Below are 19,778 nucleotides of genomic sequence, written 5' to 3' on the forward strand. Positions count from 1 at the left end.
TCCACGAAATGTGCAGTCCCACTAACTGATACAGATCCTGCAATGGAAACGCACCTTTAAACCGATACTGATACTCCAACCAATAGAGAGTCCCCAACTAATTGAATTGAAAGACATTGAATATGAAACAGACCCTTCCAAAAGTAAAGAACATCCTACCGAAGCAGAAGGTCCGAGGGATGAGTTGAGCAAGCTTATCCATCCTCCGAGTGAAACAGCAAGTCAAAACTTTAAATGAAGTCAAAACTTGCATCGCGAGGAACAATTACAATTCCCAGTCGGGACCTGAAATCTGTGCAGTCCATAATTCTAATGCAGCAACTCAAACTGGTCACCAGCAGTGATGATAATTGTGAAAGACGTCAGGTCAATTCGGGGTGTTTAATTCCTATAGATCAGTTTTGCCACTTCCTCTATTTTTGACCTCGCGAGATTTGGTTTCAAGAATCGGCCATTTTCCCTTGCAGCCCCTTCTGCCATTCGGGATGATCTTCAAATTTTATACATGTTTCGGTCTTTGCCCAACGCTCACAATATCCTCAGCGCCCCAATATTAAAAAGTACTTTGCCATGAACTACTCAATAATGAAAAATCTACAGTGCTCTCGGGTACAGGATTTCAAAGATCTGCATCTATTTGAGTGAAACATGTCTTCTCAGTTCAGTCCGCAAATCCCTTATCCAGCCTTTACTGCCCCATAACCATCTTCTACATTCCCAATCCGAGGGGGTGGGAAGGAGGAGCGGTGTTTACTGTGTTAACAACCTCAATGCATTTTAGCCATTTCAAAGAAATAACATGACAATAATTTAATCCTTTGTGGGATTGGCCCATTTTGCTCAATCTCTATTTATCGGAAAGGAATTTCATCCCTGGAATCAACATTTATTGTTGTTGCAACCTTTCTAAATGATTAATCTCTTTCCTCGCGCAAAGCGTTTGAAACTGATAACTCCTCACCCAGCTGATGTGCAGGAAGCATCACGATCGATAAAGAATTACACCGTGATTGATGCAACAAAGATCTAGGATATTGTTCTCAATCCAGATGTTTGTTCAGAAAGGCACAAAGAGTCCCAGGCTACCCCTCAATCGCACCACATTCCATAGGCCAACCACCGTCTTCACCAGGACTGCGCTGACTGGTGATCAGTGTGGGAGTGGGTTGTGGGGCGATAGGAGGAGGAACTACTGGGGCCTATTGGGTTGCCTGAAATGGTCAACTGGGGAAAAATGTTCATGATGTTCGCACCGGGTTGTCCGGCAACAGGGCCGGTTGCCCTCATCCTCCTGAAGAGACAAGGTTTCTCAGTCGAAGTCGAAATGGCGTAGGCATTGACACGGAAGGCAGTATTACATTGTGAACTCTATTAATGATTTGTGACATTCAAGTATCTTGACACGTTCCAAACAAAAGACTTGGAAGCGCTTGTTCAATACGGCTCACACTTAGATCATCATAGATCATAGATCATAGATCATAGAATTTACAGTGCAGGAGGAGGCCATTCGGCCCATCGAGTCTGCACCGGCTCTTGGAAAGAGCACCCTACCCAAGGTCAACACCGCCACCCTAGCCCCATAACCCCGTAACCCCACCCAACACTAAGGGCAATTTATCATGGCCAATCCACCTAACCTGCACATCTTTGGACTGTGGGATGAAACCGGAGCACCCGGAGGAAACCCACGCACACACGGGGAGGATGTGCAGACTCCGCACAGACAGTGACCCAAACCGGAATCGAACCTAGGACCCTGGAGCTGTGAAGCAATTGTGCTATCCACAAGGCTACCGTGCTGCCCTTGCACAAAGTATAAGCAAAGTAAACGCGAGGAAGGGTAATACAGGACTAGGTTCCAGAGTCGCCTCTTTTGACTGGTCAAAATAACATAACTCCGAGTTCTGCGGGCGGGAACCCACGGCACATTTGCTCTGTGCGTTCTAACAAATCGGTGCACTGAATGCCCAAGTAACATTCATACATAGCTTAGCTCAGCACATTTTCAGAGAACAGGGCAACAATGCAGTGAAATATCCAATTACATCAATTATTATCTTCAGTAATAACACAATATCGATATTTATCCATTGATTTATAACTGAGAGATGGCTGTGCAATCTATCACTAGGAAATAAGTGGCAGCTTGCTCTCCAGATGTTAACGGCACAGGATGATTGGCAGAGGGACTCCTCCAGGACCTGAGGGAAAAATCAGTGACACTGTCTTCTCCAATTCCACTGGTTCTGTATCCCACCTCATAGCCCAGGAAAAGAATCGTGTACCTGCAAAAGATTAGATGTTCCAGATGCAGGAATCTACCTGTCTGAACGGGATTTTTGAACTGATGATTGGAGAACGCGAATTGTTTCCCTATCCTTTTCATTTCCTATCCTCATCCCTACCGTTTGTCACTGAGTGACGATGTCGTGGCGGAGCTGGGCCATTGGGACGGGGTGCCGGAGGGTTTGCATTCCACAGCTCCAGATGAGGAACTCCGAAGGAGCAATGCCACGGGATGTGCGGTGACGAATTTAGCTCACTCACATGATGTTCAGCCGGATACAACAGCGTCCTTTCAGGTTGCCCAACGTTGGAAATTTAGTTACCCGGTCGGTCTATCTGTTGGTTCTGTGTCCCTGCCCTTCAATTTGAGGAACATTGACTCACCTTCCCAACTTTTCCCATTTCCCATGGTATTCCAGACTTTAATCAGTTCAACCTGGTATCTGTCCACCCTCAGTGTCACAAACAAGACCACAAGGTCACTAATACATCATATGTATTGACACTAATATTGCTCATGAGGAACACTGCAACCGAAACACTGCAATCAACGAGAAAGTGAACCACAGCATCGACTTAAAACCTCACTCAAAATGCCAAATGGGGAAGCAGATGTAGGAACAAGTCTCGATCTCGCTTTAAAAACGCGGGTTCTGTTACTTGCACCCAGACTCCGCTACCGTCCAGGAAAGCCCTCTGCTTCTTACAGGTTAACTTTGAACAGTCCTATTATGTTTTCAATATCAGTATACAGACCAGCACAAGAACATGAGCTGGACGGTCATTTTAAACAGGTTATGAAGCAGCCTGAAGGGATACGCGTAATTTTCGGCAAAGACAGATCGATCCTCATCTGGGGTTCAGGGGAAACTGACAGATCTGGGGGCGTTTGTATCACCTGGGGCGTTTGTATTACCCGCCAGCCTTCTCAAGGAGATAGCTGAGGAGATTCTGGAGGCGTTGGGGATGATCTTTCAGGAATCACTGGCGGCAGGAAGGGTCCCAGAGGACTGGAAATGGGTAATGTAAAATCGTTGTTTAAGAAGGGAGGGAGGCAGAAGATGGGAAATTATAGACCGGTTAGCCTGACGAGTAAGATTTTAGAGTCTATTATTAAAGAGGATACTGCGGAGTACTTGGAAGTGTATGATAAAATAGGACTGAGTAAGCACGGCTTCGCCAAAGGGAGGTCATGTCCGACAAATCTGTTGGCGGTCTTTAGGGAAGTACCAAGGAAGTTAGACAAACCAGAACCAGTGGACATGATCTATATAGATTTCCAGAAGGCCTTTGTAATAATGCCGGATGTTGTTTAATAAGTTATGAGCCCATGGTCTTAAGGGTAAGATACAGTACGAAGTCTTACAACACCTGGTTAAAGGCCAACAGGTTTGTTTCGATGTCACTAGCTTTCGGAGCGCTGCTCCTTCCTCAGGTGAATGAAGAGGTCTGTTCCAGAACCACCTATACAGACAAATTCAAAGATGCCAAACAATGCTAGGAATGGGAGCATTAGCAGGTGATTAAATCTTTACAGATCCAGAGATGGGGTAACCCCAGGTTAAAGAGGTGTGAATTGTATCAAGCCAGGACAGTTGGTCGGATTGCGCAGGCCAGATGGTGGGGGATGAATGTAATGCGACATGAATCAGATACATGTAAGATACAGGCATGGATAGAGAATTGGCTACCTGGAAAAAGACAGAGAATGGGAATAACGTGGTCTTTTTCAGGATGGCAGCCGGTGTTGGAACCACAGCCTTTCACACTATACATTAACGATCTGGAAGAAGGAACTGAAGGCACTGTTGCAAGGTTTTCAGATGATACAAATATCTTTAGAGGAACGAGAAGTATTGAGGAAGCAGACGGGCTGCAGAAGGATTTGGACAGGCTAGGACAGTGGGCTAAGAACTGGGGAGATCGAATACGATGTGGAAGAGTGTGAGCTTATGCACTGAGTCGGGATTATGGAGGGATAGACTATATTCTGAATCAGAAAAGACAGAGGAACTCAAAGGCACAAAAAACTTCGATCGATCAAGATTCTCCTAAGGTCAGGTTCCGTCGATAGTTAGGAAGGCAAATGGCATGTTATCAGTCATATCGAAAGGGCTAAACAACAAGAGCAGGGATGTACTTCTGAGGCAGTATAAAGCTGTGGTCAGACCCCATTTGGAGTATTGTGAGCAGTTTTGGACCCCCATGTCTGAGCAAGTGCTGTCCTTGGAAAGGGTCCATTGGAGGTTCACAATATTGAGGACCGGTTCATGACTCTGAGCCTGTACTCTAAGACCAGAGGATGTGAGGGGTTGGGGTGGGGGTATCATATTGAAACTTACTGGATACTGCGAGGCCTGGGTCGCGTGGACGTGGAGAGGTTGTTTTAAATAGGAGGAGAAATCGAAGCAGAGGGCACAATCTCTGTCTAAATGGACGAGCCTTTAAAAAGAGATGACGAGGAACGCCTTCAGCCAGAGGATGGTTCATCTGTGGAACTCTTTGCCGCAGAAGACTGTGGAGGCCAAATGAGGGTATCTTCAAGACAGTGGGAGAGAGATTCTTGATTAATAAGGGGAGCAGAGGTTATGGGGAGAAGGCAGGAGAATGGTGATGAGAAAACAATCAGCCATGATCGAATGGTGGAGCCGGCCCGCCGGGCACAGTTTCCTAATTCTGCTCCTAGTCTTCTGATCTTAATCACACTTTCCAGATCTTCGGCCATTTGTCTTGGAAGAAAGCTTAAATATGTTTTTGCATGTCGGCACTGAGTTCCCTCCCTCTCATTGTATAGTCTTCTCCGCCAATATTCCTTTAAACTCCTCATAACACTGTCCAAACTCCAAACATCTGAATTCATTTTTCTTATTTTCAGTATTAAAGACAAGTCGTTGCATGAATGCATACATAAATACATCGTAGAAGGAGTCTTCTGAACACGTTCAGTTAATATTCAATTATGGCTTAACAGTTCGTGAACAATTAGCGTTAGAAAAGACAGCGACAGTGCTCAGCAGTCGGACACTCCTGGTGTTACTATGTTGAACGTTAACTAGATTAACCAGAACTTAAACCAGGGGCTGGTTTAGCACAGGGCTAAAGAGCTGGCTTTTAAACAGACAAAGGCAGCCAGCAGCACGGTTCAATTCACGTACCAGCCTTCCCGAAGACGCGCCGGAATGTGGCGACTAGAGGCTTTTCACAGTTACTTTATTTGAAGTCTACTTGTGACAAAAAACGATTTTCATTTCATTGATGTTAATATTAATCAGTATATTTCAAATAAACGTTTTATTGTTCGCAATTGTAAACAATAATATACATATTGCCAAAAATATATACACGATTGAACTTTCACCAACGACCAAATATTAACCTACACCCTCTACTTAAGCCCCCTCCCCTCGCCCTCTAACGTGTCCAGGTCCTTTCAAAAAACTGAGGATGGGGCAGTGCTCCGAAAACTAGTGATTCGAAACAAACCTGTTGGACTTAAACCTGGTGTTGTAAGACTTCATCCTTTAAAAAAAAGGATTGGCAGCCACTCTGGTAGAATATCGCCACTCAGCCTCTGATGGTAAACTTGACCCTCTCCAGATGCAAGACCGCTATGACGTCATCCGTCCAGGCCGATGCCTTGGGTGGAGTGGGGTGCTCCAGTTGAGCAATACCCGCCTCCTGGTTGTTAAGGATGTGAAGGCAAGAAAATCAGCCTTCACTCCCGAGTGGAAAGACGGGGTGTCCAAATCCCCAAATATTGCAATCCAGGCACTGATGTTAGGTTTTCTACAAAATCGTAGATGTTGTGTCAAAGAAGGAGGCCCAGAATAAAGCAAGCTGAGGACACGAAAATGCACGTGTGTGCTTAGCCGGTGTAAGTGAACAGCGGTCACACTTGTCTTCACGTTGTGAAAAAATCCATTCATCCTTGCCTTTGTCCAATCTTCCGTGCAGCACCTTGAACTGAACGAAACCCGGTCTGGTACTGGATGACGTGGAAGTGACCCTGTAGAGGGCGTCAATCCAAACCTCCTTAGTCAGCACACAGCCTAATTGCTCAGCCATTTCGCACATACTCTTGACAGGGGCAGGATCCGAAGATTAGACAGAGACTTTACAGATTTGAAATAACCCTCCCCATGCTGTTCCAAGGCCAATATAGCTTTCAGCAGGGAAGAAGTGGGGAGGAGGGCGGGCGAGGGAAGGAGAAATCCCGAATTTAAAAGAAATGGAAAAGTGGGGACCATACAGATTGAATCTGTCTGAGAGTTTTTCAAGGCTGTAAAAAGCGTCCATCTAGGAATCAATCCCCAAAGTGCACCAAACTTTCCGTTCTCAGGAACTGAACGTTGGATCCAAGCTCGAAGGACGGAGGTGGTTGTCACATATTGGCGCAAATGAGGACAGTGAAAGGAGATTGAAATGATGCCGAAACCGCTTCCAACTCCTGAGCGATGAAGTCAACACAGGGCTCCAGAGAAGACCTATCTGGGAAAAATGCAAGAGGGTGGTAATTTAGGCTTGTAGCGAGGAGGCTGCAGCGCACTGCACTTCTAACTTGCTCCATTTTGCTTTCGGATCATTCAGCCATTGTATGATTTTCTACATTTTGGCAGCCAGCAATAAAACAGGAGACTTGCCAGATTGCAGCTGACTGATACATTTCTGCATTTCCTTCTAGGCTGAATGGGGATTCCAGTTCCCCTTTGCGACCGCCTTCTACGGTAGGGATGTGAAAAGAATCTAGAAACCTCACCATATCTGAAGTATCTGGAAGGGCCTCTAACTCATATAGCTCACCAGAAAATGTACTGGTAGCGCATTTACCTGGAGAGTAGCTGACACTTGATTACCTTTGCTCCCAATCTAATACTTGCGGATAACCTCCAAGACGGAGACCACCAGCCTTTGTCGTTCGTTTTTCTCCTTTTTCACAATACCACGCTGCCCCACGAAACTAAAATCTTCTACACTTCCTGGGTCCGTATCCCTCTATTCCCATCCTATCCACGTATTTGTCAAGATGCCACTTCAATGTCACTATCGTCCCTGCTTCCACCACCTCCTCCGGCAGCGAGTTGCAGGCACACTACCCTTTGTGCGGGCGCTAGTTGCTGTCTTTAGTAACCTGCAGGTCAACCCAGTGCGGAGCATGGTCTGAGATTCGGATTGCCAAGTACACCGTGTCCACCACCCGTGCCAGTAAGGCGCTGCTCAAAATGAAGAAATCGATCCGGGAGTACACTTTATGCACGTGTGAGTAGAAGGAGAACTCCTTCACCATCGGCTGCTCAAATCTCCATGGATCCTACCCCCACCTCCCACCTTCGTCCCCCATCTGCTCCATGAACCCTTTTAGTTCCTTTACCATTGCTGGCACCCTGTCCGTTTTCGAGCTTGACCAGTCCAAGCCAAGGTCAATAACTGTGTTGAAGTCCCCGACCATGACCAATCCCATCAATTTTCAGCTGATATGCCACACAGATTTCCTGCTGCTTTTTACAGGCCACTCACCTTCACCCTCGGATGCCGACTTGCCTTCTCCTCACTTCAGTTACCACATCCCTTCATCCTGCACAACGGGGAAGTGTGGCGACAGACTGAACGGCATCCTCTTTGGATGTAGGTATACCTTCACGGCGTCTCTTTTCGTTCTCCTGACTCCACGACCAACACGCTAGGGTGGAGCTCAGGGAGACTAGACATTGCCCCCTGTTGGATACCGGCAGTACTTGCTGCTTGAACGGATTGCCCTTTGTTCGGCAAAGGTGGAGATTTCTTCGACTCCCACCGTTGGGTGTCACTGGGCCTTCACAGCATCTCCATTTCATCTGGTGACGACAGGGGACGGCTTGCCAGACGATGTCTTCCTGTTGTGTTTTACTGGTTCTGCATGCACAGACTCCACCGTGCTCGGCCAAGTTGGAGGTCTCTTGACCAACAGTGACCGTAGACTAAAAGTTCCAAAGCACAGTTGAGCGCAGCAAGGTGCACCTGAATGTCGGTGGGCGAGGAGGACAAGAGCCGTAGCCGGAAAATATGGGCTATTGCTTCTCGGCCTTTTGGCTAAGATCAAGTGTAGTCTCATTTGATCGAGGGAAGCTGAGGATTTCGATGTCGATCGTGGATTGAAGTCGTCAAAGAGGAAACGTTTGGAGCTTGGCTGCTATTGGTGAGTCTACATGCTGGCCTAAACCTCGGGTTTAGGCCTAACGCCGATACAGTTTCACACCCAACGTACGAGCTATGGATGCAGCTGCATCCCGACCACCAGGCTGGGGAGTGCGAAACACTGTCCGAGTCACAGTGAAGAAAACGGAAGGAGAGTCACCTTTGGACCGGAAACACTTCGTGAAGAGGGTGCTGCTCGAGTGTTGTGGGTTTAAAGCAACAGAGATCTTCTGCTTGCAAAACTTCCCCAAGAATGGTTTCTTTGATGTCACCTTCAAGAGCGTCGCAGCGTGCATCAAATTCTTGAACGTCTTCAAGGAAAAAGGTAACCAGAGTCCCTTGTCGATCCTGACTGCGGAGCCTCTGTTTACGCTACCGGCACAGCGAAATCGGGTTGTTACACTGCACACGTACAACCCCCACGTCCCTGTGTCTGATGTGCTCACGTTCCTCGCCAGGTACGCTGAGCTGAAAAGTGACAGCGTGCAAGTGAAAGACACCTTCGGCATCTGGACAAGTGAGCACCAGGTCAAGGTGACCCTAAGAACGGACAGCAACGGAGCCATCCTGCATCCCCCCTCCAATTTCGCTATTGGAGTAAATCGTGGCTACCTCTACTACGTGGGACAGCCACGAGTATGCCACACCTGTGGCAAAACGGGGCATGTTGCCGCAAACTGCAGTGTGACCTTCTGCAAGAACTGCAGGCAGGAGGGACACATGACTAAGGACTGCAAAGAAGACAAGTGCTGCAACCTGTGTGGGGAGGCCGGCCATCTTTACAGGGCCTGCCCGAAACGCGGGGCGACATACGCTGAAATCATCAGCAGCGGAGTTAAAAAGGCGACCAGAGAGGAGGTGCATACACCCTCCACCGAAAAAGATACCACGGCTCAGAATGAGGAAAAGCAACAAAAGGGCCCCCACCAAAAAGAAAAGGCCCCAGCACCTCCTGACAACCCAACCCCAGCCTCATCTGATGAGGAACACTCAATGGAAGAGGAAGAGGATGGGACAAAGAATCAAGAGCCCTGGGTAACCGTGAACAGGGACAAACGAAAGCGGAAACAAAAAAACAAACTGAAGAACCCCCCGAGGGGTAGTGGCAAAAAGCGACACCTCTCAACCGGCGCACTTAGCGCCGACACCTCATCCGATGAGGGAAAACAGGACAAGAATCGGCCTCAAATAAAGAGGCAAAGCACCAACGTGGAACGGAAGTCACAGACCCCCCGGACCACCGACCGGGAAGAAAACAAGGTCACAGACCAACCCCCGATAGTAACGAGCAGCAACAACCCAGGTGAAGACCGGCCTGCAACCCCAACACCTACTGACTGCCATGACGAACGCCAGGGCTACATCACACCCCCCCCAATGCATCTGCATCAAAATCACGGGGCCAGTACGGACCAGAACAGCTTTCTCAGCCCTGCAACTGTGCTAAAGTTTGCGAGCACCACCGGCATGCTGGGGAACATCGAACAGCTGGAACAGCCAACTGTATAGACTCTGGACTCTTGAGACTGGTAAATCTACCTTTTTATAATGGATTAAAAAATTGCATCCATAAATGTGCGAAGCATCAAAGATACTTCGCGGTGTGTAGCCACACTCAACTATTTGGCAAATGTAAAAGCTGACCTACTGTTCCTGCAGGAGTGCGGAATTCCGCACCTCAGCAACTACAGGCGCTGGTCGAGCTGGTGGTCCCACGGGCCATCCATCTGGTCAGGAGGAAACGACTGCCGCTCCTCCGGCCTGGGCATTCTGCTGCGGGGAGGCAACTTCACCATCTCGGACGTTCAGGAGGTGGTGGGCGGGCGCCTCCTCGTAGCAGACGTGAAATACAAAAACACCCCTCTCAGACTTATTAATGTGTACGCCCCGGCCGTAAAAAGTGAGCGGCTGGCAGTTCTTCAGCAACTCCCACTGCTGTTGGCCACCTCCAAGCCGGTCATCCTGGGTGGTGACTTCAACTGCATCATCGATGCGGCTGGACGATCCAGCAAAGCCGACAGCAAACTAGACGCTACGTCCAGACTCCTGGTGGAAACGGTAAAAGACGCCAAGCTGCTCGACGTCTGCAGCAACCCTGCAGACGGCGCGCAGCGTAGATACACATGGTCACGGCCAGACGGGTCCGTCCGCTCCAGGATAGACTTCTTTTTTGTGTCCCGAGCTTTCACGGTCAGCTCCACCGACGTAACGCCGGTGTTCTTCTCTGACCACTGCCTCCTACTGGCCGACTGCCATCTGCAGGAAGACCAGGGGGTAGGCAGGGGGACGTGGAAGTTAAATGTAAAACTGCTGACCCCTGAGAACATCGAGGAACTCAGGAGGGATTACAAAGGTTGGAGAACCGTGAAACCCCTCTTTGAGGCCCCACATCTCTGGTGGGAAGCAATCAAGGGGAATATCAAGAGGTTTTTCATCCTCAAGGGCGTTCAAAAGGTGAGAGAGAGACGAGGGGTCATGTCCAGGCTCCAGAAAAGTATGCAAAATTTGCTCCAGCTGCAGTCGATGGGGGTGGATGTCAAGGAGGATCTCCAAGAGGTGAAGAGCCAGCAACCCTCGCTCTACACCTCGGAGGCCTCCAAGGTTATCTTCCGTTCCAGAGTCCGCTCCGTGGAGCAGGACGAAAAGTGCTCACGCTTCTTCTTCCAAAAGGTGCACAGAGAGACCTCTGTGATCAGCAGCCTGAAGGAAGAAGATGGCTCTGAAAAGTCATCGCAGTCTGACATCCTGAGGATCAGCCAATCCTTTTATGCCGGACTGTATGACCTGAAGCCAACAGATAGCACTGTTTCCCAGACCTTCCTGTCGACTATCACGGAGGTCATAGGCGACAGCGAGCTGGAAAACCTGGACAAACCACTAACTCTGGACGAGCTGACAAAGGCCGCCAAGTCCTTCGAGACGAGTAAAACTCCCGGAAGCGACGGCTTACCGGTTGAGTTGTATTCGGCTCTGTGGGACTGGATCGGCCCAGACCTGCTGGAAGTGTACGAGAGTATGCTTCTGGAAGGCAGCATGTCAGAGTCCATGAGGAAAGGCATCATTACCCTCATCTACAAGCAGAAGGGGGAAAGGGAAGAAATTCGAAATTGGCGACCCATTTCACTGTTGAATGTGGACTACAAAATTCTAGCAAAGGTCATCGCCAATCGGGTCATGTCTGCTCTGGAGTCGGTAATCCACCCTGACCAGACCTGTGCTGTACCCGGCAGGAAAATCTCTGATAGCCTCGTGCTACTCAGGGATACGATCGCCTACGTGCAGGACAGGGGGGTGGACACTTGCCTCATCAGCCTTGACCAGGAGAAGGCTTTTGACAGAATATCGCACACCTACATGATGGATGTGCTCTCCAAAATGGGGTTTGGGGAGGGAATTCGCAATTGGATCAAACTGCTCTACACAAACATCTATAGCGCAGTCTCAATCAATGGGTGGGAATCAGAAAAGTTCCAGATCAGATCGGGAGTCAGGCAGGGCTGCCCTCTCTCCTCTGCCCTTTTTGTGTGCTGCATAGAACCTTTTGCCGAGTCCATCAGGAGGGATCCGGGTATAAGAGGAGTGACGATCCCAGGCAGTGGAGGCATGCAAGTCAAGGCCTCCCTGTACATGGACGACGTTGCCGTCTTCTGCTCGGATCCTGCGTCTGTACGCAGGCTCTTGACCACCTGCGACCAGTTTGAACTGGCCTCGGGAGCCAAGGTAAACCGGGGCAAGAGCGAGGCCATGTTCTTTGGGAACTGGGCCGACCGGTCCTTTGTCCCCTTCACTGTCAGGTCAGATTACCTGAAGGTGCTGGGGATATGGTTCGGAGCTGCTGGGGCGTGCACCAAAAACTGGGAGGAGCGCATAGGAAAGGTAAGACAGAAACTGGGCTGGGGGGAGCAACGCTCCCTCTCCATTGCGGGCAAAACACTGGTCATCAGGTGTGAGGTACTCTCGGTGCTACTGTACGTGGCGCAGGTCTGGCCCATAACCCGACCCTACGCCACAGCAGTCACCCGGGCCATCTTCAAATTTATCTGGCGATCCAAGATGGACCGTGTCCGAAGGGACACCATGTACAAACCTCTGGAGAAGGGAGGGCGGAACGTACCCAACGCCTCCCTCATCCTGCTGGCCACCTTTGTGTCCAGCTGCATCAAGCTGTGCGTGGACCCCCAGTATGCAAACACCAAGTGTCACTACATACTGAGGTTCTACCTGTCCCCGGTGTTGCGAAGGATGGGCCTGGCCTCATTGCCGCGGAACGCTCCAAGTAGTTGGACCGTACCGTACCACCTGTCCTTCGTGGAAAAGTTTTTGAAGAAAAACACCTTTGACCACAAGGCAATGAAGCAGTGGTCAGCACGTAATGTCCTCGAGGCCCTCAGGGAAAAGGAGACCGTGGAGGACGTTGGATGGTTCCCTGAGCAGACTGCCAGAGTCATCTGGCAGAACGCCTCATCACCAGAACTTTCAAACAAGCACCAAGACCTAGCTTGGCTGGTGGTGAGAAGGGCCCTCCCTGTCAGATTCTTCATGCACACCCGAAGGCTCTGCACCAATGCACGCTGCCCTCGGAGTGGCTGTGGGGGAAATGAGACGGTCACACACCTCCTTGTGGAATGTGCCTTTGCAAAGAAGGTCTGGAGAGAGATGCAGTGGTATTTGTCAAGGTTTATCCCAAACAGATCTGTGACACAGGACTCTGTGCTCTACGGACTGTTTCCAGGGACACACACCGAGACAAATATCAACTGCTGCTGGAAGGTCATCAACTCGGTAAAAGACGCTCTTTGGTCTGCCCGAAACTTGCTGATCTTTCAGTGCAAAGAATTGTCCTCGACCGAGTGTTGCAGACTGGCACATTCCAGGGTCCAGGACTACGTGCTGAGGGACGCACTCAAGCTTGGGGCAGCTGCCGCTTTGGGGCGAAAATGTATAAAAGCAGAAAATGCCGCAAAACCTGGCTACCCCTTTTCTCTGTTGTCCAGTTGCCTCATCCTGACCAATTTAAGGCATTTAAAGCTCCAAAGCATTGCTAGCTTTACTGCTGGCGGGAGCTTCGTGCACTAATGTTGCCAGCCGATGGACTCGAGGTCTTTCGGCAGCCAGGCTCCGTTTTCAGCTGATATGCCGCGCAGATTTCCTGCTGCTTTTTACAGGCCACTCACCCTCGGATGCCGACTTGCCTTCTCCTCACTTCAGTTACCACATCCCTTCATCCTGCACAACGGGGAAGTGTGGCGACAGACTGAACGGCATCCCCTTTGGATGTAGGTATACCTTCACGGCGTCTCTTTTCGTTCTCCTGACTCCACGACCAACACGCCAGGGTGGAGCTCAGGGAGACTAGACATTGCCCCCTGTTGGATACCGCCAGTACTTGCTGCTTGCACGGATTGCCCTTTGTTCGGCAAAGGTGGAGATTTCTTCGACTCCCTCCGTTGGGTGTCACTGGCCTTCACAGCGTCTCCATTTCATCTGGTGGCGACAGGGGACGGTTTGCCAGACGATGTCTTCCTGTTGAGTTTTACTGGTTCTGCATGCTCAGACTCCACCGTGCTCGGCCAAGCTGGATGTCTCTTGACCAACAGTGAGCGTAGACTGAAAGTTCCAAAGCACAGTCGAGCGCAGCAAGAGCGCACAACAGTCCATCAATTGTATTTAAACAGTGCCCTCGAGTCAATTAAATGCATTTCAACAGTGCCCGATTGTAAATCAAATGCATTTAAACAGTGCCCTAAGTTAAATCAAATGCATTTAAACAATGCCCTACAGTAAACCAAACGTTTTTGAACAGTGCTTTCTAGTAAATCAAATGCATTTAAATAGTGCCCTACAGTAAATGCAATGCATTTAAACAGTGACACAGTAAATCAAATGTATTTAAACAGGCGCTGCAATAAATCAAATGCGTTTAAACAGTGCCCTACCGGAAACGAAATGCATTTAAAAAGTGCCATGAAGTAAATCAAATGCATTCAAACAGTGCCCTACAGTGAGCCAAATATATTTAAATCGTGATTTATAGTAAATTAATTGCATTTAAACAGCGCCTGACAGTAAATCAAAAGTATTTAAATTTGCGCCCTAGAATAAATTAAATGCGTTTACACAGTGTCCGACACGAAATCAAACGCATTGAAACAATGCCCTACAGTAAGTCAAGTGCATTTAAACAGTGCCCGACAGCAAACTAAAGGCATTTAAATAGTGCCCTGCAGTACATTAAATGCATTTAAACTGCCCGACAGTAAATCAAATGTATTTAAACAGTGCCCCAGAATAAATCCAAAGTATTTAAACAGTGTACTGCAGTGAATAAAATATAATTAAATAGCGCACAACAGTCCATCAAATGTATTTAAACAGTGCCCCAGAATAAATACAAAGTATTTAAACAGTGTACTGCAGTAAATCAAATATAATTAAATAGCGCACAACAGTCCATCAAATGCATTTAAACATTGCCCTCGAGTCAATTAAATGCATTTAAACAGTGCCCTACAGTAAATCAAATGCATTTGAACAGTGGCCTAAAATAAATCAATTATATCTAAACGGTGCCAAATGTATTTAAACAGTTCTTTATAGTAAATTAAATGCATTTAAACAGTGCCGACAATAAATCAAATGTATTTAAACAGTGCCCCGACAGTCAATCAAATGCGTTTAAACACTGCACAAGAGTAAAACAAATACTTTTAAACAGTGCACCACAGTAAATTAAATGCATTTAAACAGTGCCCTACAGTAAATCAAATGCATTTAAACAGTGCCCTACAGTAAATCAAATGCATTTAAACAGTGCCCAACAGTAAATCAAATGCATTTTGTTCCCTACAGTAAACTAATTGCATTTAAACAGTGCCCGATACTCAAATGCATTTAAACATTGCCCTCCTGTAAATCAAAAGCATTTAAACAGTGTCCTACGTTAAATCAAATGCATTTAAACAGTGCCCTACAGTAAACCAAAAGCATTTAAACAGTGACATAGTAAATCAAATGATTTTAAACAGGCGCTACAATAAATCAAATGCAATTAAACAGTATCCTACAGTGAACTAAATGCATTTTAAAAATGCCCTGCAGTGAATCAAATGCATTCAAACAGTGCCCTACAGTATACGAAATGCTTTTAAACAGTTTCTGACAGTTAACTAAATGCATTTAAAGAGTGCCCAACACTCAAATGCAGATAAGTAGTGCCCTACAGTAAATTAAATGAATGTAAACAGTGCCCTGTTGTAAACCAAATGCGTTTAAATAGTGCGGCGAAGTAAATGAAATGCATTTAAACTGTGCCCTACAATAAATCAAACGCATTTTAACAGTGCCCATAGTAAATCAATGCATTTAAACAGTGCCCTACAGGAAATCAAATGCATTTATACAGTGCCCTACAGTAAACCAAATGCATTTAAACAGTGCCCTATAGTCAATCAAATGTATTTAAACAGTGCCCTACAGTCAAACGGACCTTATTTAAACAGAGCCTTACAGTAACACACCAATTAAAAGTGCCCTACTGTAATCGGACTTAAAATGTGCCCGATAATAAATCATGTTTTTAAACATTAAACGTGTTTATGTAAAGCGAATTGCTTTGGAGACCTAAAAAACAACTTTCCCGAGGCCAGTATATGCCCTTCCAAAAACTGAACGGGATCCAGCCAAAATAATACTGTTCCATATTTCTATCCAGCATATTAATTCTGCTCTATTTTAATATGCAGCCATATTAAAACGGCTCCATATTAATACTGTTCCATATTAATACTCTTCCACATTAATACTGTTCCATATTAATACTGTTCCATATTCGTGCTGCTTCATTTTAAGACCGTTACAAATGAGTACTGTTCCATATTAATGTCCAGCATATAAACATTGTTCCATATTAATATTCGCTCATATTATAACTTTTCCATATTAGTAGTGTTCCATATTAATACTGTTCTATATGATTACTGTTACATATTAATATCCAGCCACGTTAACGCTGTTCCATGTTAGTACTGTTCCATATTACTATCTGGCCATTTTAATATCCGGCTATATTAACACTGTTCCATACTAATACAGTTCCATATTAACATCCAGCCACATTCCATATTAATAATAATTATCTTTGTCACAAGTAGTCTTACATTAACACAACAACGAAGATACTGTGAAAAGCCCTTCGTCGCCACATTCTGGCGCCTGTTCGGGTACACAGAGGGAGAATTCAGAATGTCCAATTCACCGAACAAGCACGTCTTTCGCGCCTTGTGGGAGGAAACCGGAGCACCCGCAGGAAATACACGCAGACACCGGGAGAACATGCAGGCTCCGCAACGAGAGTGACCCAAGCTAGGAATCAAATCTGGGACCCTGGAGCTGTGATGATATGGTTCCATATTAATACTGTTCCATATTAGTACTGTTCCATATTAATATTCAGCCATATCAATACTATTCCATATTAATACGGTTCCAAGTTAATATGCAGCCATATTAATACTGCTCCATATGAATAATGTTCCATATTAATATCCAGCCACATTAATGCTGTTCCATATCAATATGGTTCCATATTAATATGCAGCCAGATTAATACGTTTTTGCTCAATGCCTGCTATCCCGCCCCCCACATCGAGGTTGGACATGGCCCGACTTGCCCATAATGCTTTGTGCAAGAAAATATCACAGGCCACAGATGACTATATTATTAATAACTAGAATGGGGAAGTCCCGCCCTTCACGCTCTGGGAGGCCACGAAGGCTGTGATCAGGGGTGATATCATGGCCAAGAACGCACGTAGAGACAAGGTAGAGAGGGCGGCTAGGCGACAGTTGTGGACTCCATACTGGAGGTAGACAGGCGATACTCTGAGGGCCCGACCAAAGAACTCCTGGCGGAGAGGAAAAAGCTACAAATGGACTTTGATCTGCTCTCCACGAGGGAAGCATTGCAGCAACTCCGCCAGGTACGAGAGACCCTTTACGAACACGGAGATAAAGCCAGCCACTGCTGGTTCGCCAGCTGAGAAAGCAGGCAGCCACGGATGTAATAGCTCAGATTAGAAGCAGCAGACCGAATCCAGTGGCAGAGCCAAAAAATGTCTACGAGGCATTTGAGACCTTCTACCGGGGGCTATTCACCGACAAGCCCTCAGCTTAGGGATGAAACAGTTCATCGATGGATGGGACACGCCAGTTGTGAGACAGGCTGAAAATGGGACTGGAAGCACCAGTAAAACTGGGAGAAGGATAGCGCAGTGGTGAGCCCTCGTTCCTCATGGTCCCGCCCGCCCCACACATCCCTGTGACGATGGATGTGGCTGTCCTGCAACCCAGTTGTGTGTAGAAGCTGGGATTCGTCTTTCTGGAGCGCAGGAGGTTAGGGGGAATTTAAACAAGTCTTCAACGTCATAAACATTTTTTTTAATGATAGAAATGGATAGATCCTCTGCCCCCAATTGATCGACTGCATAAATCCCACCTTAGTTAGTGTCCCAATCCACCGGACTTTCCACAATACCATATCCAGCAATGCTCAGGAAGAATAATTGTTTTCCTATCCAGCCGACTGTTCTATATTGAAGAAGCTGGTGAACTTTAGAAGGACAATTCTGCCTTCCTATCCACACTGCTGTTCAGACATCAGTGCACAACGTCGAGATATACTTTGGACTGACTTTTCTGTGTCATTTTTGGCTCTATTGTTCATAAAAACAGATCAAGCTGAGCTGTACGAGATCTGCGTGTCCCCAGTGCACTCTGCTGAACACATCCAGATATAGTCTGGAGTAATATTTCGCTCTTCCGTTCTAACCTGGTGCTCCAACGGACACATGCACCTGCCCTGCAGCCGAACATGTATGTGTTTCATTTCCCAACCACTGTCCACACCCACTGACCCAAGCTGTACTTCAGAAGCCAATCTGCCTGTGCCATTCGCCTTGGATTGTTTCGAAATCCCACGTCAGGCTCGAATGCAGGTTACGATTCTTTATAGAATCATAGAATCCCTACAGAGCGGAAGGCGGGTCATTCGGCCCAACGAGTATGCACCAGCCCTTAGAAAGAGCAACCTATTTAAGCCCACACCGCCACCCTATCCACATTCTCGCAACCCAAACTAACCTAAAGGGCAATTTAGCACGGCGAATCCACCTGACTTGCACATATTTGGACTGTAGGAGGCAAACAGAGAACCCAGAGGAAACCAAGTCAGAGAAAGTGCAAACTCTACATGGACAGACATCCGAGTCTGGAATTGAACCTGGGTTGCTGGCGCGCTGAGGAAAGCGTGCAAACTACTGTGACACCGGATTGCAGCCTCCTGGACTCTGCACTGCACAGATTCACCGTGTAGGACAATCTCTGGGGTCTCTGACAGCCTCTTTTTTGTTTTACAATGAAATACACAGTTCTTAAAATTTAGAGTAGTCAATTATTTTTCCAATTTATGGTGGCTAATCCACCTACCTCTCACATCTTTGAGTTGTGGGATGAGACTCACGCAGAACCGGGGAGAATGTGCAAACTCCATGCGGCCAGGGACCCGGGGCCGGGGTCGCAATGTGGACTGGGAACTTAAGGAAATTAGGAGAGCAAAAACGGTACATGAAAGGATACAGGCAGGTAAAATGAACGAACGTCCTAAGTAATTTTACCAGCTCATTAAGTGTAAAAGGATAACTCGGGATATAGCCGGAAAACATGGGCTATCGCTTCTCGGCCTTTTGGTTCAGATCAAGTGTAGTATCTGTTCTTATCAGTTTAGTATCTGGTATGTCCCCTTCGGGGGACCGAATATTTAATTGATTTTTGGGACACGGAGATGGTTCAGGGGCTTTCTTGCTCCGCTCCAGGCATCAACCTGGTCTTGCAATGTTTCCAGGAATGGTGCCTTCACCCCGCTTTGGGCACAAATAGTGCAAAAGCAGAAAATGGCGCAAAACCTGGCTTCCCCTCTTCTGTCTTGTCCAGTTGTCTCATCCTGACCAATTAAAAAATTTTCAGGCTCCAGAGCATTGCTAGCTTTTCTGCTGTCGGGAGCTTCGCGCACTAATGTCGTGAGCCTATGGGCTCGCGGACTTGCGGCAGCCAGGCTCCGTTTTCAGCTGATATGCCAAACAGATTTCCTGCTGCTTTTTACAGGCCACTCACCCTCACCCTCGGATGCCGACTTGCCTTCTCCTCACTTCAGATACCACATCCCTTCATCCTGCACAACGGGGAAGTGTGGCGACAGACTGAACGGCATCCTGATTTGGATGTAGGTATACGTTCACGGCGTCTCTTTTCGTTCTCGTGACTCC

General features: G+C 47.3%; 1 non-coding gene across 1 annotated transcript; it reads left to right on the forward strand.

The window, feature by feature from the left end:
* The first annotated feature begins 19,183 nt into the window (after positions 1 to 19,183).
* On the forward strand, positions 19,184 to 19,373 carry LOC140397908 (U2 spliceosomal RNA). The gene has a single exon (XR_011937330.1). It is a non-coding gene; the product is annotated as a U2 spliceosomal RNA (small nuclear RNA).
* Positions 19,374 to 19,778: the final 405 nt, after the last annotated feature.

This window comes from Scyliorhinus torazame, chromosome 20 (assembly GCF_047496885.1).
Source record: "Scyliorhinus torazame isolate Kashiwa2021f chromosome 20, sScyTor2.1, whole genome shotgun sequence".
Taxonomy (NCBI): Eukaryota; Metazoa; Chordata; class Chondrichthyes; order Carcharhiniformes; family Scyliorhinidae; genus Scyliorhinus; species Scyliorhinus torazame.